At 41.3% G+C, this 19,877-nt stretch overlaps 1 protein-coding gene across 38 annotated transcripts in view; it reads left to right on the top strand.

Moving 5' to 3' along the window:
• The window catches only part of ASIP (agouti signaling protein), a 210,955-nt gene that overhangs the window by 22,476 nt on the left and 168,602 nt on the right, over positions 1 to 19,877 (top strand). For 5 of the 38 annotated variants that reach the window (XR_013535047.1, XR_013535042.1, XM_078371102.1 and 2 more), the window contains one exon: positions 8,775 to 8,923. The exons of 32 other annotated variants lie outside the window; for them this stretch is intronic. The gene's annotated coding sequence lies outside the window, so the exon portion shown is untranslated. Of the gene's footprint in view, positions 1 to 8,740; positions 8,924 to 19,877 lie in introns of all 38 variants that reach the window. One more of the 38 variants, XR_013535045.1, reaches the window with a different exon arrangement.

Below are 19,877 nucleotides of genomic sequence, written 5' to 3'. Positions count from 1 at the left end.
GAGAGAAAGGTCGGGTCACCCACAAAGGGAAGCCCATCAGACTCACAGCAGATCTCTCGGCAGAAACACTACAAGCCAGAAGAGAGTGGGGGCCAATATTCAACATTCTTAAAGAAAAGAACTTTCAACCCAGAATTTCATATCCACCCAAACTGAGCTTCAGAAGTGAAGGAAGAATAAAATCCTTTGCGAACAAGCAAGTACTCAGAGATTTTGTCACCACCAGGCCTGCTTTACAAGAGCTCCTAAAAGAGGCACTACACATAGAAAGGATCAATCAGTACCAGCCATTCCAAAATCACACTGAATGCTAAAGAGCTTCAACATAATGAAGAATCTACAACAACTAACAGGCAAAACAGCCACTTAGCATCAAAATGGCAGTATCAAATTCACACATAACAATATTAACCCTAAATGTAAATGGACTAAATGCACCAATCAAAAGACACAGACTGGCAAATTGGATAAAAATCCAAAACCCATCAGTGTGCTGTATCCAGGAAACCCATCTCACATGCAAGGATACACAAAGGCTCAAAATAAAGGGATGGAGGAAGATTTACCAAGCTAATGGAAAGCAAAAAAAAGCAGGAGTTGCAATTCTCATCTCTGATAAAATAGACTTTAAAGCAACAAAGATCAAAAGAGACAAAGAAGGCCATTACATAATGGTAAAAGGATCGATACAACAAGAAGAGCTAACGATCCTAAACATATATGGACCCAACACAGGAGCACCTAGATACGTAAGGCAAGTTCTTAATGACTTACAGAAGGACTTAGACTCCCACACAATAATAGTGGGAGACTTTAACACTCCACTGTCAATACTAGACAGATCAACCAGACAGAAAATCAACAAGGATACCCAGGGCTTGAACTCAGACCTGGAGCAAGCAAACCTGGTGGACATTTACAGAACTCTCCACCCCAAATCCACAGAATACACATTCTTCTCAGCACCACATCACACCTACTCTAAAATTGACCACATAATTGGAAGTAAAGCACTGCTCAACAAATGCAAAACAACTGAAATCATAACTAACAGCCTCTCAGACCATAGTGCAATCAAGTTAGAACTCAGAATTCAGAAACCGACCCAGAACCGCACAGCTTCATGGAAACTGAACAACTGGCTCTTGAATGTTGACTGGGTAAACAACGAAATGAAGGCAGAAATAAAGAAGTTCTTCGAAACCAATGAGAATGAAGACACAACGTGCCAGAACCTCTGGGACACATTTAAAGCAGTCTCTAGAGGAAAGTATATAGCAATAAGTGCCCATATGAGGAGAATGGAGAGATCCAAAATTGACACCCTATCGTCAAAATTGAAAGAGCTAGAGGAGCAAGATCAAAAAAACTCAAAACCCAGCAGAAGACAAGAAATTACTAAGATCAGAGCTGAGCTGAAGGAGATTGAGACACGAAAAACCCTTCAAAAAATCAATAAATCCAAGAGCTGGTTTTTTGAAAAGATCAACAAAATAGACAGACCACTAGCCAGATTGATTAAAAATAAAAGAGAGAACAACCAAATAGATGCAATAAAAAATGATAAAGGGGAAATCACCACAGATTCCACAGAAATTCAAACCATCATCAGAGAATATTACAAACAACTCTATGCACATAAACTAGTAAATCTGGAAGAAATGGATAAATTCCTGGACTCCTGTGTCCTCCCAAGCCTAAACCAGGAGGAAGCTGAAACTATGAATAGACCAATAACAAGGTCTGAAGTTGAGGCAGCAATTAAGAGCCTACCTCACAAAAAAAGCCCAGGTCCAGACGGGTTCACAGCCGAATTCTACCAGACACACAAGGAGGAGCTGGTACCATTCCTTCTAAAACTATTTCAAACAATCCAAAAAGAGGGAATCCTTCCCAAATCATTTTATGAGACCAACATCATCCTGATACCAAAACCCGGCAGAGACCCAACGAGAAAAGAAAACTTCAGGCCAATATCCATGATGAACATAGATGCAAAAATCTTCAATAAAATATTGGCAAGCCGATTGCAACAGCAAATCAAAAAACTTATTCATCATGATCAAGTAGGATTCATCCCAGGGATGCAAGGCTGGTTCAACATACGCAAGTCTATCAACGTAATTCACCACATAAACAGAACCAAAAACAAAAACCACATGATTATCTCAATTGACGCAGAGAAGGCATTTGACAAAATTCAACAGCCCTTTATGCTAAAAACCCTCAATAAACTCGGTATCGATGGAACGTATCTCAAAGTAATAAAAGCTATTTATGACAAACCAACAGCCAATATCATACTGAATGGGCAAAAACTGGAAGCATTCCCTTTGAAATCTGGTACTAGACAAGGATGCCCTCTCTCACCACTCCTATTCAATATAGTACTGGAAGTTCTAGCCAGAGCAATCAGGCAAGAAAAAGAAATAAAGGGTATTCAAATAGGAAAGGTGGAAGCCAAATTGTCTCTATTTGCAGACGACATGATAGTATACCTAGAAGACCCCATCGCCTCAGCCCAAAAACTCCTGAAACTGATAAACAACTTCAGCAAAGTCTCAGGATATAAAATCAATGTGCAAAAATCACAAGCATTCGTCTACACCAATAACAGACTTAAAGAAAGCCAAATCAAGAGCGAACTGCCATTCGCAATTGCTACAAAAAGAATAAAATACCTTGGAATACAACTCACAAGGAACGTAAGGGACCTCTTCAAGGAGAACTACAAACCACTGCTCAACGAAATCAGAGAGGACACAAACAGATGGAGAAACATTCCATGTTCAAGGTTAGGAAGAATTAATATCGTGAAAATGGCTATACTGCCCAAAGTAATTTACAGAATCAATGCTATCCCCATCAAGCTACCATTGACTTTCTTCACAGAACTGGAAAAAACCACCATGAACTTCATATGGAACCAAAAGAGAGCCCGCATAGCCAAGTCAATTCTAAGCAAAAAGAACACAGCGGGGGGCATCACACTACCGGATTTCAAACTATACTACAAGGCTACAGTAATCAAAACAGCATGGTACTGGTACCAAAACAGAGATATAGACCAATGGAACAAAACAGAGGCACCGGAGGCAACACAACATACATACAACTATACAATCTTTGATAAACCTGACAAAAACAAGCAATGGGGCAAGGATTCCATGTTTAACAAATGGTGTTGGGAAAACTGGCTAGCCATGTGCAGAAAGCAGAAACTGGACCCCTTCCTGACACCTTACACTAAAATTAACTCCAGATGGATTAAAGACTTAAACATAAGACCTGGCACCATAAAAACCCTAGAAGGAAATCTAGGCAAAACTATCCAGGACATAGGAGTAGGCAAGGACTTCATGAACAAAACACCAAGAGCATTGGCAACAAAAGCCAAAATAGACAAATGGGACCTAATCAAACTCCACAGCTTCTGCACGGCAAAAGAAACAGTCACTAGAGTGGATCGGCAACCAACAGAATGGGAAAAAATTTTCGCAGTCTACCCATCTGACAAAGGGCTGATATCCAGAATTTACAAACAACTCAAGCAGATTTACAGGAAAAAAACAAACAAGCCCATTCAAAAGTGGGCAAAGGATATGAACAGATACTTTTCGAAAGAAGACATATATGAGGCCAACAATCATATGAAAAAATGCTCATCGTCACTGGTCATCAGAGAGATGCAAATCAAAACCACATTGAGATACCATCTCACGCCAGTTAGAATGGCGATCATTAAAAAATCTGGAGACAACAGATGCTGGAGAGGATGTGGAGAAAAAGGAACACTTTTACACTGTTGGTGGGAGTGTAAGTTAGTTCAACCATTGTGGAAGACAGTGTGGCGATTCCTCAAGGCCTTAGAAATAGAAATTCCATTTGACCCAGCAATCCCATTACTGGGTATATATCCAAAAGACTATAAATCGTTCTACTATAAAGACACATGTACACGAATGTTCATTGCAGCACTGTTTACAATAGCAAAGACCTGGAATCAACCCAAATGCCCATTGATGATAGACTGGATTGGAAAAATGTGGCACATATACACCATGGAATATTATGCAGCAATCAGAAATGATGAGTTCGTGTCGTTTGTAGGGACATGGATGAATCTGGAAAACATCATCCTCAGCAAACTGACACAAGAACAAAAAATGAAACACCGCATATTCTCACTCATAGGTGGGTGATGAAAAATGAGAACACATGGACACAGAAAGGGGAGTACTAAACACTGGGGTCTATTGGGGGGAAAAGGGGAGGGCCAGTGGGAGGGGGAGGTGGGGAGGGATAGCCTGGGGAGAAATGCCAAATGTGGGTGAAGGGGAGAAGAAAAGCAAAGCACACTGCCATGTGTGTACCTACGCAACTGTCTTGCATGCTCTGCTCATGTACCCCAAAACCTATAATCCAATAAAAAATTAAAAAAAAAAAAAAAAAAAAAAAAAAAAATGTTTTCCCATTCTCTTGGTTGCCGGTTCACTCTAATGATTGTTTCTTTTGCTGTACAGAAGCTCTGGAGTTAATTATATCCCATTTGTCTATTTTGGCTTTTGTTGCCAATGCTTTTGGTGTTATAGTCATGAAGTCCGTGCCTATGCCTATCTCCTGAATGGTTTTGCCCAGGTTTTCTTCTAGGGTTTTTATGGTGTTAGGTCTTATGTTTAAGTCTTTAATCCATCTGGAGTTAATTTTAGTGTAAGGTGTCAGAAAGGGGTCCAGTTTCTGCTTTCTGCACATGGCTAGCCAGTTTTCCCAACACCATTTATTAAACGAATCCTTTCCCCATTGCTTGTCTTTGTCAGGTTTGTCAAAGATCGGAGGCTTGTAGATGTGTGGCGTTGCCTCTGAGGCCTCTGTTCTGTTCCATTGGTCTATATTTCTATTTTGGTATCAGTACCATGCTGTTTTGATTACTGTAGCCTTGTAGTATAGTTTGAAGCCAGGTTGTGTGATGCCTCCAGCTTTGTTCTTTTTGTTTGGAACTCTCTTCGCTATGTGGGCTCTCTTTTGGTTCCATATGAAGTTTAAGGTGGTTTTTTTCCAGTTCTGTGACGAGGATCATAGGTTGCTTGATGGGGATAGCGTTGAATCTATAAATTACTTTGGGCAGTATAGCCATTTTCACAATATTGATTCTTCCTAACCATGAGCATGGAATGTTTTTCCATCTGTTTGTGTCCTCTTCTTTTTCCTTAAGCAGTGGTTTGTAGTTCTTGAAGAGGTCCTTTACATCCTTTGTTAGTTGTCTTCCTAGGTATTTTATTCTCTTTGTAGCAATTGTGAATGGCAGTTCTTTCTTGATTTGGCTCTCTTTAAGTCTGTTATTGGTGTATAGGAACGCTTGTGATTTCTGCCCATTGATTTTGTATCCTGAGACTTTGCTGAAGTTGCTTATCAGTTTCAGGAGATTTTGGGCTGAGACGATGGGGTCTTCTAAATATACAATCATGTCCTCTGCAAATAGAGACAATTTGACTTCCTCCTTTCCTAATTGGAATACCCTTTATTTCTTTTTCTTGCCTGATTGCTCTGACTAGAACTTCCAATACTATATTGAATAGGAGTGGTGAGAGGGGGCATCCTTGTCTAGTGCCAGATTTCACAGGGAATGCTCGCAGCTTTTGTCCATTCAGTATGATATTGGCTATGGGTTTGTCGTAAATAGCTTTAATTATTTTGAGATACATTCCATCCATACCTAGTTTATTGAGAATTTTTAGCATAAAGCGCTGTTGAATTTTGTTAAAGGCCTTCTCTTCATCTATTGAGATAATCATGTGGTTTTTGTGTTTGGTTCTGTTTATGTGGTGGATTACGTTTATAGACTTGCGTATGTTGAACCATCCCCAGGATGAAGCCTACTTGATCATGCTGGATAAGCTTTTTGATGTGCTGTTGCAATCGGTTTGCCCGTATTTTATGGAAGATTTTTACATCTATGTTCATCATGGATATTGGCCTAAAGTTTTTTTGTTGTTGTTGAGTCTCCACCGGGTTTTGGTATCAGGATGATATTGGTCTCATAAAATGATTTGGAAAGGATTCCCCCTTTTTGGATTGTTTGGAACTGTTTCAGAAGGAATGGTACCAGCTCTTCTTTGTATGTCTGGTAGAATTCAGCTGTGAACCCATCTGGACCTGGGCTTTTTTTGGTTGGTAGGCTATTAATTGCTGCCTCAACTTTAGCCCTTGTTATTGGTCTATTCAGGGTTTCAACTTCTTCCTGGTTTAGGCTTGGGAGGGTGCAAGTGTCCAGAAATTTATTCATTTTTTCCAGGTTTACTGGTTTATGTGCATAGAGTTGTTTGTAGTAATCTCTGATTGTGATGTGTATTTCTGTGGAATCTGTGGTGATATCCCCTTTATTGTTTTTTATTGCATCTATTTGATTCTTCTCTCCTTTCTTTTTTATTAATCTGGCTAGTGGTCTGTCTATTTTGTTGATCTTTTCAAAAAACCAGCTCCTGGGTTTATTATTTTTTTTGAAGGGTTTTTTGTGTCTCTATTTCCTTCAGTTCTGCTCTGATCTTAGTTATTTCTTGTCTTCTACTAGCTTTTGATTGGTTTTGATCTTGCTCCTCTAGCTCTTTCAATTTTGATGATAGGGTGTCAATTTTAGATCTTTCCTTGCTTCTCATGTGGGCATTTATTGCTACAAATTTTCCTCTAGAAACTGCTTTAAATGTGTCCGAGAGATTCTGATACGTTGTGTCTTTGTACTCGGTTTCAAAGAACATCTTTATTTCTGTCTTCATTTCATTGTTTATCCAGTCAACATTCAAGAGCCAGTTGTTCAGTTTCCATGAAGTTGTGCAGTTCTGAGTTAGTTTCTTAATCCTGAGGTCTGATTTGATTGCATTGTGGTCTGAGAGACTGTTTGTTATGATATCCATTCTTTTGCATTTGCTGAGGAGTGATTTACTTCCAATTATGTGGTCAGTTTTAAAGTAGGTGTGATGTGGTGCTGAGAAGAATGTATATTCTGTGGATTTGGGGTGGAGAGTTCTATATATGTCTATTAGGTTTGCTTGGCCCATATCTCAGTTCAAGCCCTGGATATCCTTGTTAACTTTTGTCTTGTTGATCTAATATTGACAGTGGAGTGTTAAAGTCTCCCACTATTATTGTGTGGGAGTCTAAGTCTCTTTGTAGTTGTTTAAGAACTTGCTTTATGTATCTGCATGCTCCTGTATTGAGTGTGTGTATATTTAGGATCATTAGCTCTTCTTGTTGCATTGATCCTTTTACCATTATGTAATGCCCTTCTTTGTCTCTTTTGATCTTTGTTGGTTTAAAGTCTATTTTATCAGAGACTAGAATTGCAACTCCTGCTTGTTTTTTTTTTTTTTTGCTTTCCATTTGCTTGATAAGTCTTCCTCCATCCCTTTATTTTGAGCCTATGTGTGTCCTTGCATGTGAGATGGGTTTGATTTTTTATCCAATTTGCCAGTCTGTGTCTTTTGATTGGGGCATTTAACCCATTTACATTTAAGGTTAATATTGTTTTGTGTGAATCTGATCCTGCCATTTTGATGCTAGCTGGTTGTTTTGCCCATTAGTTGACACAGTTTCTTCATTGTATTGATGGTATTTACCATTTGATATATTTTTTGAGTGGCTGGTACTGGTTGTTCCTTTGTATGTTTAGTGCTTCTTTCAGGAATCACTTGTAAGGCAGGCCTGGTGGTGATGAAAACTCTCAGCAATTGCTTGTTCATAAAGGATTTTGTTTCTCCTTTGCTTATGAAGTTTAGTTTGGCTGGATATGAAATTCTAGGTTGAAAGTTCTATTCTTTAAGGATGTTAAATATTGGTCCCCACTTTCTTCTGGCTTATAGGGTTTCTGCTGAGAGATCCACTGTGAGTCTGATGGGCTTCCTTTGTGGGTAACCGACCTTTCTCTCTGGCTGCCCTTAGCACTTTTTCCTTCATTTCAACCCTGGTCAATCTGACGATTATGAGCCGTGGGGTTGCTCTTCTTGAGGAATATCTTTGTGGTGTTCTCTATATTTCCTGGACTTGAATATTGGCCTGCATTTCTAGGTTGGGGAAGTTCTCCTGGATAATATGCTAAAGAGGGTTTTCCAGCTTGGATTCATTCTCTCCATCACATTCAGGTACACCTATCAAATGTAGATTTGGTCTTTTCACATAATCCCATATTTCTTAGAGGCTTTGTTTATTTCTTTTCACTCTTTTTTCTCTAATCTTGCCTTCTTGTTTTATTTCATTGAGTTGATCACCAATTTCTGATATCTTTTCTTCTGCTTGTTCAGTTCAGCTATTGAAACTTGTGTATGCTTTGTGAAGTTCTCGTGTTGTGTTTTTCAGCTCCATTAAGTCATTTGTATTATTCTCTAAGCTGTTTATTCTTGTTAGCATTTCGTCAAACCTTTTTTAAAAGTTCTTAGTTTCTTTGCATTGGGTTAGAACGTGTTCTTTCAGCTCAGAGAAGTTTGTTATTATCCATCTTCTGAAGCCTGTTTCTGTCAATTCATCAGACTCATTCTCCACGCAGCTTTGTTCCTTTGCTGGTGATGAGTTGTGATCCCTTGGAGGAGGAGAGGTGTTCTGGTTTTGGGTGTTTTCATCCTTTTTGCACTGGTTTCTTCCCATCTTTGTGGATTTATTTACCTGTGGACTTTGTAGTTGGTGACTTTCGGATGGGATCTCTGAGTGGATGTCATTTTTGTTGATGATGAAGTTATTTCTTTCTGTTTTTTAGTTTTCCTTCTAACAGTCAGGCCCCTCTGCTGTAGGACTGCTGGATGTCCACTCCAGACCCTGCTTGCCTGGGGATCACATGCAGTGGCTGCAGACCAGTAAGGGTTGCTGCTGGTTTCTTCATCTGTTATCTTCATCCCAGAAGGATACCTGCCAGATGTCAGCCTGAGCTCTCCTTTATGAGGTGACTCTTTGGATATATGGGGGTCAGGGAGCTGCTTGAAGAGACAGTCTGTCCCTTATAAGAGCTCAAGTGCTGAGCTGTGAGCTCCATTGTTCTGTTCAGAGCTGCTGGGCAGGTATGTGTAAGTCTGCTGCAGCAGAACTCATAGCCACCTTTTTTCCTAGGTGCTCTGTCCTGGGAAGGTGGGGCTTTATTTATAAGTTCCTGACATGCTGCTGTCTTTTTTTAAAGCTGACCTGCCCAGCAAGGAGGTAACCTAGTTATAGTCTGCCAGCCAAGGGGTTGCTGAGCTGCTGTGGGCCCTGCCCACCTGCTGTGTGAACTTCCTTGCAATTTTGTTTATAGAGGTACAGTCAGAACTGCCTCGGAAATAGTGGACTGCATTGGTAATGACGGACTGCATCGGTAATGGTGGACTGCCTTGGTAGTGGTGGACTGCCTCAGTAGTGGCGGACACCCTTCCCCCAGCAGAGCTGGACTGTCCTGGGTCCAGCTGTGCTTTCTGCAGATCTCTCAATCCAGAGCGTTTCAGATAGCTGGTCTTTGTGTGGTGTGACCCACCGAGCCAGATCACCTGGCTCCCTGTTTTTTTCAGTTGAATGGCAGCTCTGTCTCCCAGACATTCCAGGTGCCAGTTGAAACAGCTGCCCAGATTTGCTTAATTTTGTGCAGAGACCCACTGCATTGGCTGAAACAGCCGTGCTGGAAACTCATGGTTCTTTTCAGCCCAGGAATCTCCTGGTCTGTGGACAGTAATAACTCATTTGGAAATGCAGTGTTCAGTCACTCTCTGTGTTGTTCTTGCTAGGAGCTGCACTCCAGAGCTGTTCCGAATCAAGTAATCGGGACTAATTTTTTACCTTAATTTTTTAGCTTGAAGATTCTAAAAACGTGGTTAGTGTAAATATGATCCTCAAACCCATGTGAGGGTGGCCCTATGGTTATAAATTCTTGAGGAAAACTTTTTTTTTTTTTTTGAGAAGGAGTCTCCCTCTGTCGCCCAGGCTGGAGTGGATTGGTGCAGTCTCACCTCACTGCAACCTATGCCTCCCAGGTTCAAGCAATTCTACTGCCGCAGTCTCCAGAGCAGCTGGAACTACAGGCATGTGCCACCATACCTGGCTTATTTTTTTTTTTTGTATTTTTAGTAGAGACAGGTTTTACCTTGTTAGTCAGGATGGTCCCGATCTCCTGACCTCAACTCCTTTCAGTCCCTTGGGAGAAAATATGTAATAAAGATGTGAGGGTGTCTCCAGTCATCACAGATTTACTGGGAGTCTGAAAAGTAAAAACAGGGTAGTGTAGTGTTCCTCATTAAGATTCTGCTTAATACTTAAGGATTTTGTTAACATTTTGTTTTGCTTAATTTTACTCACACCTGTTTTCTCAGAAGTGGGCATTATGGGAGTTCTAATAGCTTCCTGAACATCAAATAGCTTTTAAAAGTAAAGACATGACAGACTGAGTGTGAATTAATCAAATAGGGATTCATTTTCCCTTGAAATACATATGGGTTTAATATATATGAAATACATACTTCCCTTGAAATACATAAGAGTTTATGAAGAGCAGAAAAGTTCTTCATAATTAAAAAAACGTTGTGGGATAATGTTCAAGATGCTTGAGGAATGCGGTGTTGCTGGATTGTACTATCAGAACAAATAGTCCCAACCAGGAGATGGAAAGATGTAGTACTGTTTCCATCTTAAGGCACACAGTATGCACTTAAGGAACTTTGGCACAATCTCAATTTTTCAAATGTTTCAAACAACCCTAAGCTTATTTCTGTAGAAGAAACTTTTTTCCTACCTGCCTACAATAGAATGTTCAGGGTATGCTGCAGAGAAAAGGAGGAGTTAGTATATTCTACCTGAAGGAATCTAAGAAGGAAGCCTAGATGGTGCTAGAGCTGTTTGCCTGGTGGACTATGATGGGCAGAGAGCAGCATGTGTAAAGACTGAGAGCTAGGAAAACAGCTTGGAATTTTTAGGTAACTGCAATTAATATGCTATGCCAAAGTATAGTATAGGAGAGTGGCACAGTGAGAGATGGGGCATCAGGACCAGTTAGAGGTCCGACTAAAGAGGGATTGGGCTTTATCCTGAAAGATCAGTATTATGATTATTATTGCAACATCTCAGCACTCACTTTATTATTTATTTATTTAGAGACAGGGTCTGGCTCTGTCACTCAGGCTGGAGTGTAGTGGTACAGTCTCAGCTTACTACAACCTCTGCCTCCTGGGCTAAAGCCATCCTCCCAACTCAGCCTCCTGAGTAGCTGGGATTGCAGGTGTGCACCACCACACCCGGTTAATTTTTGTACTTTTAATAGAGACAAAGTTTCACCATGTTGCCCAGGCTGGTCTCAAACTCCTGGCCTTAAGTGATCCTCCTGCCTCAACCTCCCCAAAGTGTTGAGATTACAGGTGTGAGCCACAGTACCTGGCCTCAGCACTCACTTATGTAGATATGTTTTAAAATTACCTTTATCAAGGATAATTTATATACGATAAAATGTACCAATTTCAACTGTGTCTTGGTGACTTTTGACAAATTTATACAGCTAGGTATAATTTTTTTTCCTTTTTTCTTTAACACCTAATAATTGTATATGTTTATGGGATCAGTCTTTAGAATTTTTTCTTTTTTTAATTTTATTTTCCGTAGAAAGTGATTTATTTAGAGAGAAAGAGAGAAACAGGAGGATAGAGAAATAAACAGCCAGCTCTCACACTGAGTGAGAAAATTCAGAAAAATGGAATCCAGAAGAGGAAAGCAGCTTCCACACTGAGTGGAAGGGAATAGAGAGATGGAGTTTAGGAGGGAAGACAGCCTCCCATGAAGGGTGTGTTCATGGAAGGGGAGTGTTCTTTTTTTTAGAGACAGAGTCTTGCTCTGTCACTTAGGCCAGAGTACAGTGGTGCAATGATAGCTCACTTCAGTCTCAATCTCCTGGGCTCAGGTGATCCTCCCTTCTTGGCCTCCCACAGCACTGGAGTTATAGGCATGAGCCACCATGCGTGGCCTAGAATTTTAATATTACCTCAGAAACTCCGCTTATGCCCCTTCTCAGTCAGTCCTACCCCCCTAGTACAGACACACATATTGAGGCAGTTGTTATAGATTTCTGTCACTATAAATTAGTATTTTCTAAAGTTTCAATTAAATGGAATACTACACTATATACTCTTGTGTCTGCCTTCTTTCCCTCAGTATGATGTTTTTGAGGTTCACTCATGTTGTTGTATATTAGTTCATTCTGTTTTTTGCTAAGGTTTTCTTAGACTTATATAACACATACTGGGCATGGTGGCATTATAGTATGCCAGGAGGCTAAAGCAGGAAGATCAATTGAGGACAGGAGTTTGAAACAATTTTGGGCAACATAGAGTGACCCTGTCTATACAAAAAAAAAAAAAAAAATTAGTCAGGCATGGTGGCATCTACCTGTATTCCCAGCTACTCGGGAGTCTGGGGCAGGAGGATCACTTGAGCCCAGGAGTTTGAGGCTGTGCTAAGCTATGGTCATGCCACTGCACTCCAGCCTGGGTATCAGAGCAAGACTAAATCTCTAAAAAAAATTTTAAAGTTAAAAAAAAAATTGAAAAAAGCAATGTAAAAATATTTGTGTACCATACTTTATCTAGTCAATTTTTTTTTTGAGATGGCGTTTCACTCTTGTTATCCAGACTGGAGTGCAATGGGGCGATCTCAGCTCACTGCAACCTCCGCCTCCCAGCTTTAAGTGATTCTCCTGTCTCAGCCTCCTGAGTACCTGGAATTACAGGCATGCACCACCACACCCGGCTAATTTTGTATTTTTAGTAAAGATGGGGATTTTGCATGTTGGTTAGGCTGGTCTTGGACTCCTGACCTCAGGTGATCTGCCCGCCTCGGCTTCCCAAAGTACAGGGATTACAGGCATGAGCCACCGCGCCCGGTCTCTAGTCAAATTTTGATGGACATTTGGGTAATTTCCAGTTTCTGGCTATACAAAGCTGCTGTGAACATTTGTGTACAAGTCTTTGTCAGTACTCACTTTAATGTATGGTATACCTAATAAATGTGTATGGGAAGATGCTACCACCCCACCATCACTAGCCAAAGTATGTATATGTGTGGCTGGGAGTAGAGGGGAGGGCAGCATGAAGAATTTGTCTCAGGCCAGGACAATTATAGTTCCTCATTTCCCTGGCAACAGTAATTGGTCCAAGGAGTAAGCATGTGACCCAGAAAGGTTAGAGTCTTTTCCTAGAAGAAAGAAAAAAATTTTTTATTCTTGGGTTGCTAAAATAGGACAATGTACATCTGGAGGTTTACAGGCTGGTCTTGAAATCTGGCCACAATTTTCTGCATTGGTTGCATAGAGGAAGCCCTTCTACAGTAAGAGAAAATAAGAACAATGCATAAGGGAAAAAGGGGTGGGAAAGAGAGAGAATCCCTGCCTCCTTCATGAATTAGATTTATGCCAGATAAGAACACTCATATTTAGACAGAATTGGGAATATGAAATAAACCTAATAAAGAAGAAACTAGAGGTTAGAAGAGAATGGACATAATAGATATGGCTGAAATTAAAATACAAAATTTAAAAATGTAAAAATTAGCCAGGTGTGATGGTGCACGCCTGTAATCTCAGCTACTCAGGAGGCTGAGGCATGAGAATCGCTTGAACCTGGGAAGCTGAAGTTACAGTGGCCTGGGTGACAAAGCAAGACTCTGTCTCAAAAAATAAAAAGACGTTTGCATTTTATGTTGTAGTATCAGTCTGCTAGGGCTACTGTAACAAAGTACTGCAGAGTAGGTGTCTTACACAACAGAAATTTATTTTCTTACAGTTCTGAAAGCTAGAAGTCTGAGATTAAGGTGTTGGCAGGTTTGGTTTCTTTTGAGGCCTCTCTCCTCGGCCTGCCATGGCCATGTTCTCCCTGTATCTGTGTTTTCACGTGGCCGTCCTTCTTTATGTGTCTGTGTCCAAATTTTCTCTTCTTACAAAGACATAAGTCATATTGGATTAGGGCCTTTTTCTTTTTTTGAGACTACGTCTCTCTCTTTACCAGGCTGAAGTGCAGTGCGGCAATCATAGCCCCCTATAGCCTTGAACTTACTGGCTTAAGTGATCCTCCTTCAGCTTCCCAAGTAGCTAGGACTACAGGTGTGTGCCACCATGCCCTGCTAATTTTTCCAATTTTTTTAGAGATGGGGTCTCAATATGTTGCCCAGGCTGGTCTCAAATTCCTGGCTTCAAGTAATCCTCCAGCCTTGGCCTTCCAAAGATCTGGTATTATAGGCATAAGCCACTGCACCTGGCCGTGGCCTCATTTTTAATTACCTCGTTAATGGCATGTCTCCAAATACAGTCACATTCTAAGGTATTAGGGCATAAAACTTCAACATATGGATTTCTTTTTTTGAGACAGAGTTTCACTGTCACCCAGGCTAGAGTACAGTGGCATGATCTTGGCTCATTGCAACCTCTGCCTCCTGAGTTCAAGCAATTCTCCTGCCTCAGCCTCCCAAATAGCTGGGATTACAGGTGTATGCCACCACACATGGCTAATCTCTTTATCTTTTTAGTAGAGACAGGTTTTCACCGTGTAGGCCAGGCTGGTCTTAAACTCCTAATCTCAGGTGATCCACCTGCCTTGGCCTCCTGAATTGCTGAGATTACAGGCATGAACCATGCCAGGCCTTAGCATATGGATTTTTATGGGAAAACAATTCAGCCCATAAGAGGAGCCATCAAAAACTCTATTTTCACTACTTCACATGTTTTATTTTATACATTCTTCTAGAACCAGGTTCATTTTTTCAATTTTGTAGAAAAATAGATGTTCCAGCCATCATTTACATAACCTTCTAGTCTTTTAAGACCAATCAAGTATGTTCCCTGGAAAGAAGACCTTGTTTGTTTGTTTATTTATTTATTTATTTATTTGAGAAGGAGTCTTGCTCTGTCACCCAGGCTGGAGTGCAGTAGCACAATCTTTGCTGACTGCAACCTCTACCTCCTGAGTTCAAGTGATTATCCTGCCTCAGCTTCCTGAGTAGCTGGGATTACAGGTGTGCACCACCATGCCCAGCTATTTTTTGAATTTTTAATAGAGATAGGGTTTCACCATGTTGGCCAGACTGGTCTTGAACTTCTGACCTCATGATCCACTCTCCTTTGCCTCCCAAGTGCTGGGATTACAGGTGTGAGCCACTGCACCCAGCCGAATAGAAGACTTTTTTTAAAAGAAAGTTTTTATAGGGATGGAGTCTCTCCATGTTGCCCAGGTTGATCTTGAACTCCTGGGCTCAATCAGTTCTCCCACTTTGACCTCCCAAAGTGCTGGGATTACAGGCATGAGCCACTGTGTCCAGTCCACATTGAAGACTTTTTTTTTTTTTTTGAGACTGAGTCTTGTTCTGTCACTCAGGCTGGAGTGCAATGGCACAATCTTGGCTCACTGCAACCTCTACCTGCTGGGTTCAAGCTATTCTCCTGCCTCAGCCTCCTAAGTAGCTGGGACTACAGGCACTTGCCACCATGCCTGGCTAATTTTTTTGTATTTTTAGTAGAGATAGGGTTTCACTGTGTTAGCCAGGATGGTCTCCATCTCCTGACCTCATGATCCACCCACCTCGGCCTCCCACAGTGCTGGGATTACAGGCGTGAGCCACCTTGTCTGGCCCTTTTTTGATATGGAGTCTGGCTCTGTCGCCCAGGCTGGAATACAGTAGCGCAGTCTCGGCTCACTAAACCTCTGCCTCCTGGGTTCAAGGGATTCTCCTGCCTCAGGCTTCCAAATAGCTGGGATTACAGGCACCCACCACCATGCCCGGCTAATTTTTTTGTATTTTTAGTAGAGACAGGGTTTTGCCATGTTGGTCAGGCTAGTCTCAAACTCCTGACTTCTGGTGACCCACCTGCCTCGGCCCCCCAAAGTGCTGGGATTACAGGCATGAGCCACCATGCCCGGCCTGAAGACCTTTAAATAGAGCAGGACAAGAACAGATCTATACTTCAGAACATTACAATATGGAGAAGGAAGAACAAATGGACTGAAGGAAGAAAAGAGTAAAATTATGAAGGCTTGTTAGAGGCTTTTGGAATTTTCCAGGCAAAGGAATGATAAAGGCCTGAATTAGAGAGCCTACTCTCAGACTGATACCTGATTAGAATACAAATTACCTATAAATAGAGTGGCATCTGAGCAGTTGATGACTTCCCACTAGAATGAATTCTTTGATAGAGGATGTTTATGCAAATTTGCTTGAAGAGGGAGAAAGGTAGGTGGAATGAGGCAGTAAGAAGTTCCGTGAAGGATTCTTCAACTACATCATGGCTTCATAAGGCTCCCTGGTTTTAAATCCTGTCCCTTTACTTGTCACTGTTCCTATCCCTATTCTTTTTATAGAGATTTTATTTTTGTGTATGTGAAGTAAAAATGAAGCAGCGTTGTTCATTTAGGGTAATACTCGAGGTTCATTGTTTCATGTCAAGCAAATCAAGGACACAGATACATGTAGAGAGCAGTTAAGAGTTGAGGTTTAATAGAAAAAGGAAGAGAAAAGAGAATAGCTCTCTTTTTTGCAGAGAGGGGGACACCTAAGTGGGCCTTCCTTCCCATGGTGAAGTGCACAGGGATTTTATAGACGGACTTGAGGAGGTGGTGTCTGATTTACATAAGGCCCAAAGATTGGTTGGACAGGTATGAAGTTTATATCTCGTGGGAAGAAGCTGGCCACGACACCCTAATCGTTTCTTATGCAAATAATAAAGCCTGGCCCATCCCATGTTGTTTGCTCCTTACTGTACACGTGGTTGACAAAGAAAAGGGAAGATGGAGCTGCCATGTTGAGCATGCCTAGCCCCCAGGTAGCCTTTTCCTGTTGGCACAGCTTCCAGCTTGCATATGTATGTCTGCAGCTTGATTTTACAGGCTGTGTTTTATTGGAAAATAAATTATCTGGGGACTGCTTTTTATACAAAGGGAAACGTTACCAAGGACTTCCTTACCCTTACTATCTGCCTAAGTAATTTCTTTTTAACTCCTGCGTCAAAAAGACCACAAAATACGGAATTGGTCCCTACTTGGAGTCTAAGTCCTGGAATTACTAGGTGAATGACCTTGGGAAAGTCATTTTCTCTCTCTGAACTTCCATTTTATGTTACGTAAAATGGAGATGATAATTTCTACCTTGCAAGTTTGTTAAAAGAATTAAATGAAATCATAAATGAAAAGTGTTTTTATTTTTTTGAGACAGGATCTTGCTGGAGTGCAGTGGCGTGATCACGGCTCTCTGTAGCCTCAATCTCCCAGGCTCAAGTGATCCTTCCACCTCAGCCTCCTGAGTAGCTGGAACGATAGGTGCTTACCACTGGCTAATTTTTTGTAGAGATGGAATCTCACTATGTTGCTCAAGCTGATTGCTAACTCCAGGGCTCAAGTGATCCTCCCATCTAGGCCTCCCAAAGTACTGGGATTACAGGTGTGAGCCAACTCACCCAGCCCATGAAAAGTATTTTTAAATATCTGTACACATGTTATTTATTGCACTTGGTGCCCCCAAAATATACTTTTATGTCTATAGGTGGTAGTAGGAAGCATTTGTTACAGAGAACAATAGTGGCTATGATGTACTGAGTTGCCTACTAGAAGTTCTGGATGTGAGCCTTAGAGAACCTCTTTCTTCTAGGAGGGACCCCAGGTTACAGGAGTTGGTTGGGTAGTAGTTGTATCAACAGCTGAGAAAAACTCTTCTTTGGGCTATTTGGATCTGATTACCAGGAAAGAAAAAAAAAATGTGGTTTGATTTCAATAAATGCTAGAATTTGTGGGGGCAGATTTAATATTGCTAAGACAAAGGAAAGAGCAAATTGACGAAGGGGAAAAAAAGAGAAAGAGAGCCTCAGAAGGAATATGAAAACAAAAGGCAAAATTAAAAAAGAGACTAGAAAAGGAAAAACAAAGACTTTCCCCAATGTCTCCTATTTCAGACTTTGTATTCATGTCTCATTTCTCATTGGTATCTCTTGAGGAGGAGCTGTTCTTTTTAATATCATTACTGGTCAATATCAACACATTGTAAGTAATACTGTTGTTTATAAGAAATTATTTCAGAAAATTTTAACTAGAGTCTATTATTATGTATAATAATTAGCATTTCTATAAATTCCATACCTCACTCAAATCCTTCAGATGTGGGATTGCTGAGGAAATGACTTTTAAACTGAAAACGGAAGGATAAGTAAGACTTAGTTCTGAGAAGAATGGGGGAAGAATAGTCCAGGCAGAGGAAATGGCATGTTTATAGCCCTGAGACAGGAAAGAGTTCATTGTGGAGTTCATCAAAGCAGGCTCATGTGGCAGATCGGGAGTCTATGAAAGCAAAACACGGTAATTAAAAAAAAAAAGTGTTCTCTTGTGTCTCATGTGTTTAGAGTTGATCCTAATTGTTAAGTGTCTTGGGTATGGTCAAGGCTCAAACAACTGTTAACAGTTGAAACAGCTACCCATGAGGCCAGATATTGTTTTGCCCCTAGTGAGGACAAAGAAATTCGAGGACAGAGAAAAAATCAAACTCAGTCTCCCAGGCACGCACCGCCATGCCCAGCTAATTTTTGTATTTTTAGTGGAGACAGGGTTTCACCATGTAGTCCAGGCTGGTCTCGAATGACCTTGTGATCTACCCGCCTCGGCCTCCCTAAGTGCTGGGATTACAGGTGTGAGGTACCGCACCCGCCTGGCCAGGCACTTTAAAGCCACTTTTGACTCTTTTTGTCCTTTGTAAGAACAGTAGATTTCACCTCTGGGTGTCCCTCTGATGAATTGCATCTGGTCCATTATCATGGCCACTAACTATGTCAGATTCCTTACTTGGTTTCCTGACTCCAGCCTCATCCGACTTAATCTGTCCTTCAGGTTCCTGCCATATTGGTCTTCTTTGAATACTATTCTAATTCTCCCCCTTTCTTAGCTGTGATCATTTTCTCTGTACACAAATTCCCACAAAGCTGTCTCACCCTTAGGCTCAGAATGTATCATCCTTGTGCCAGGCGTGGTGGTTGACTCCTGTAATTCCAGCACTTTGGGAGACCAGGGCAAGAGGATCCCTCCAGGCCGGGAGTTCAAAGCTGCCTTGAGCCACGATCATGACATTGCACTCCAGCCTAGGCAACAGAGTAAGACCTTGTTTTTAAGAACAGTACAAAACAAACAGAATGTATCATTCTTCATTCTTTTTTTTTTTTTTTTTTTTTGAGACAGGTCTTGCCCTGTTGCCCAGGCTGGAGTGCAGTGGTGCAATTTCAGCTCACTGCAACCTCCGCCTCCCAGATTCAAGCAATTCTCTTGCCTCGGCCTCCCAAGATTATAGCCACCATGTCCGGCTAATTTTTTTGTATTTTTCGTAGAGACAAGGTTTCACCATATTGGCCAGGCTGGTCATGAACTCCAGATCTCAAGTGATCCACCTGCCTCGGCCTCCCAAAGTGCTAGGATTACAGGCGTGAGTCACCACGCCCAGCCTAGAATCTGAATTTTAAGAAAGAATCAGCAGGGCATGGTGGCTCACGCCTATAATCCTAGCAGTTTGGGAGGCCAAGGTGGAAGGATTGTTTGAGACCTTGGGCAACACAGTGAGACTCTGTTTCTACAAAAACAAATAATTAGGCATGGTGGCGCACACCTGTGGTTCCAGCTAATGGGGAGTCTGAGACAGGAGGATTGCTTGAGCCCAGGAGTTCAAGGCTGCAGTGAGCTATGGTTGCACAACAGTCTGGGTGACTAAACAAGACTCTGTCTCTAAATAAGGATCAGAAAAAGTGGAAGCTTCATCATTGTCTACAACTGTGTTTCAAGGCCTTCCATAAATTGGTCTTAGCCCCTCCAACCTTATTTTCCTTGACTCTACCCAATCTAGACCAGTGATGAGTAACTTGTAGCCCACTAGCTTCCCAATCT

The sequence above is a fragment of the Callithrix jacchus genome, chromosome 5 (genome assembly GCF_049354715.1).
Source record: "Callithrix jacchus isolate 240 chromosome 5, calJac240_pri, whole genome shotgun sequence".
NCBI classification, from domain to species: Eukaryota; Metazoa; Chordata; class Mammalia; order Primates; family Cebidae; genus Callithrix; species Callithrix jacchus.
The sequence above is the reverse complement of the archived record's forward strand: the minus strand, read 5'-3'. Positions and strand labels throughout refer to the sequence as shown.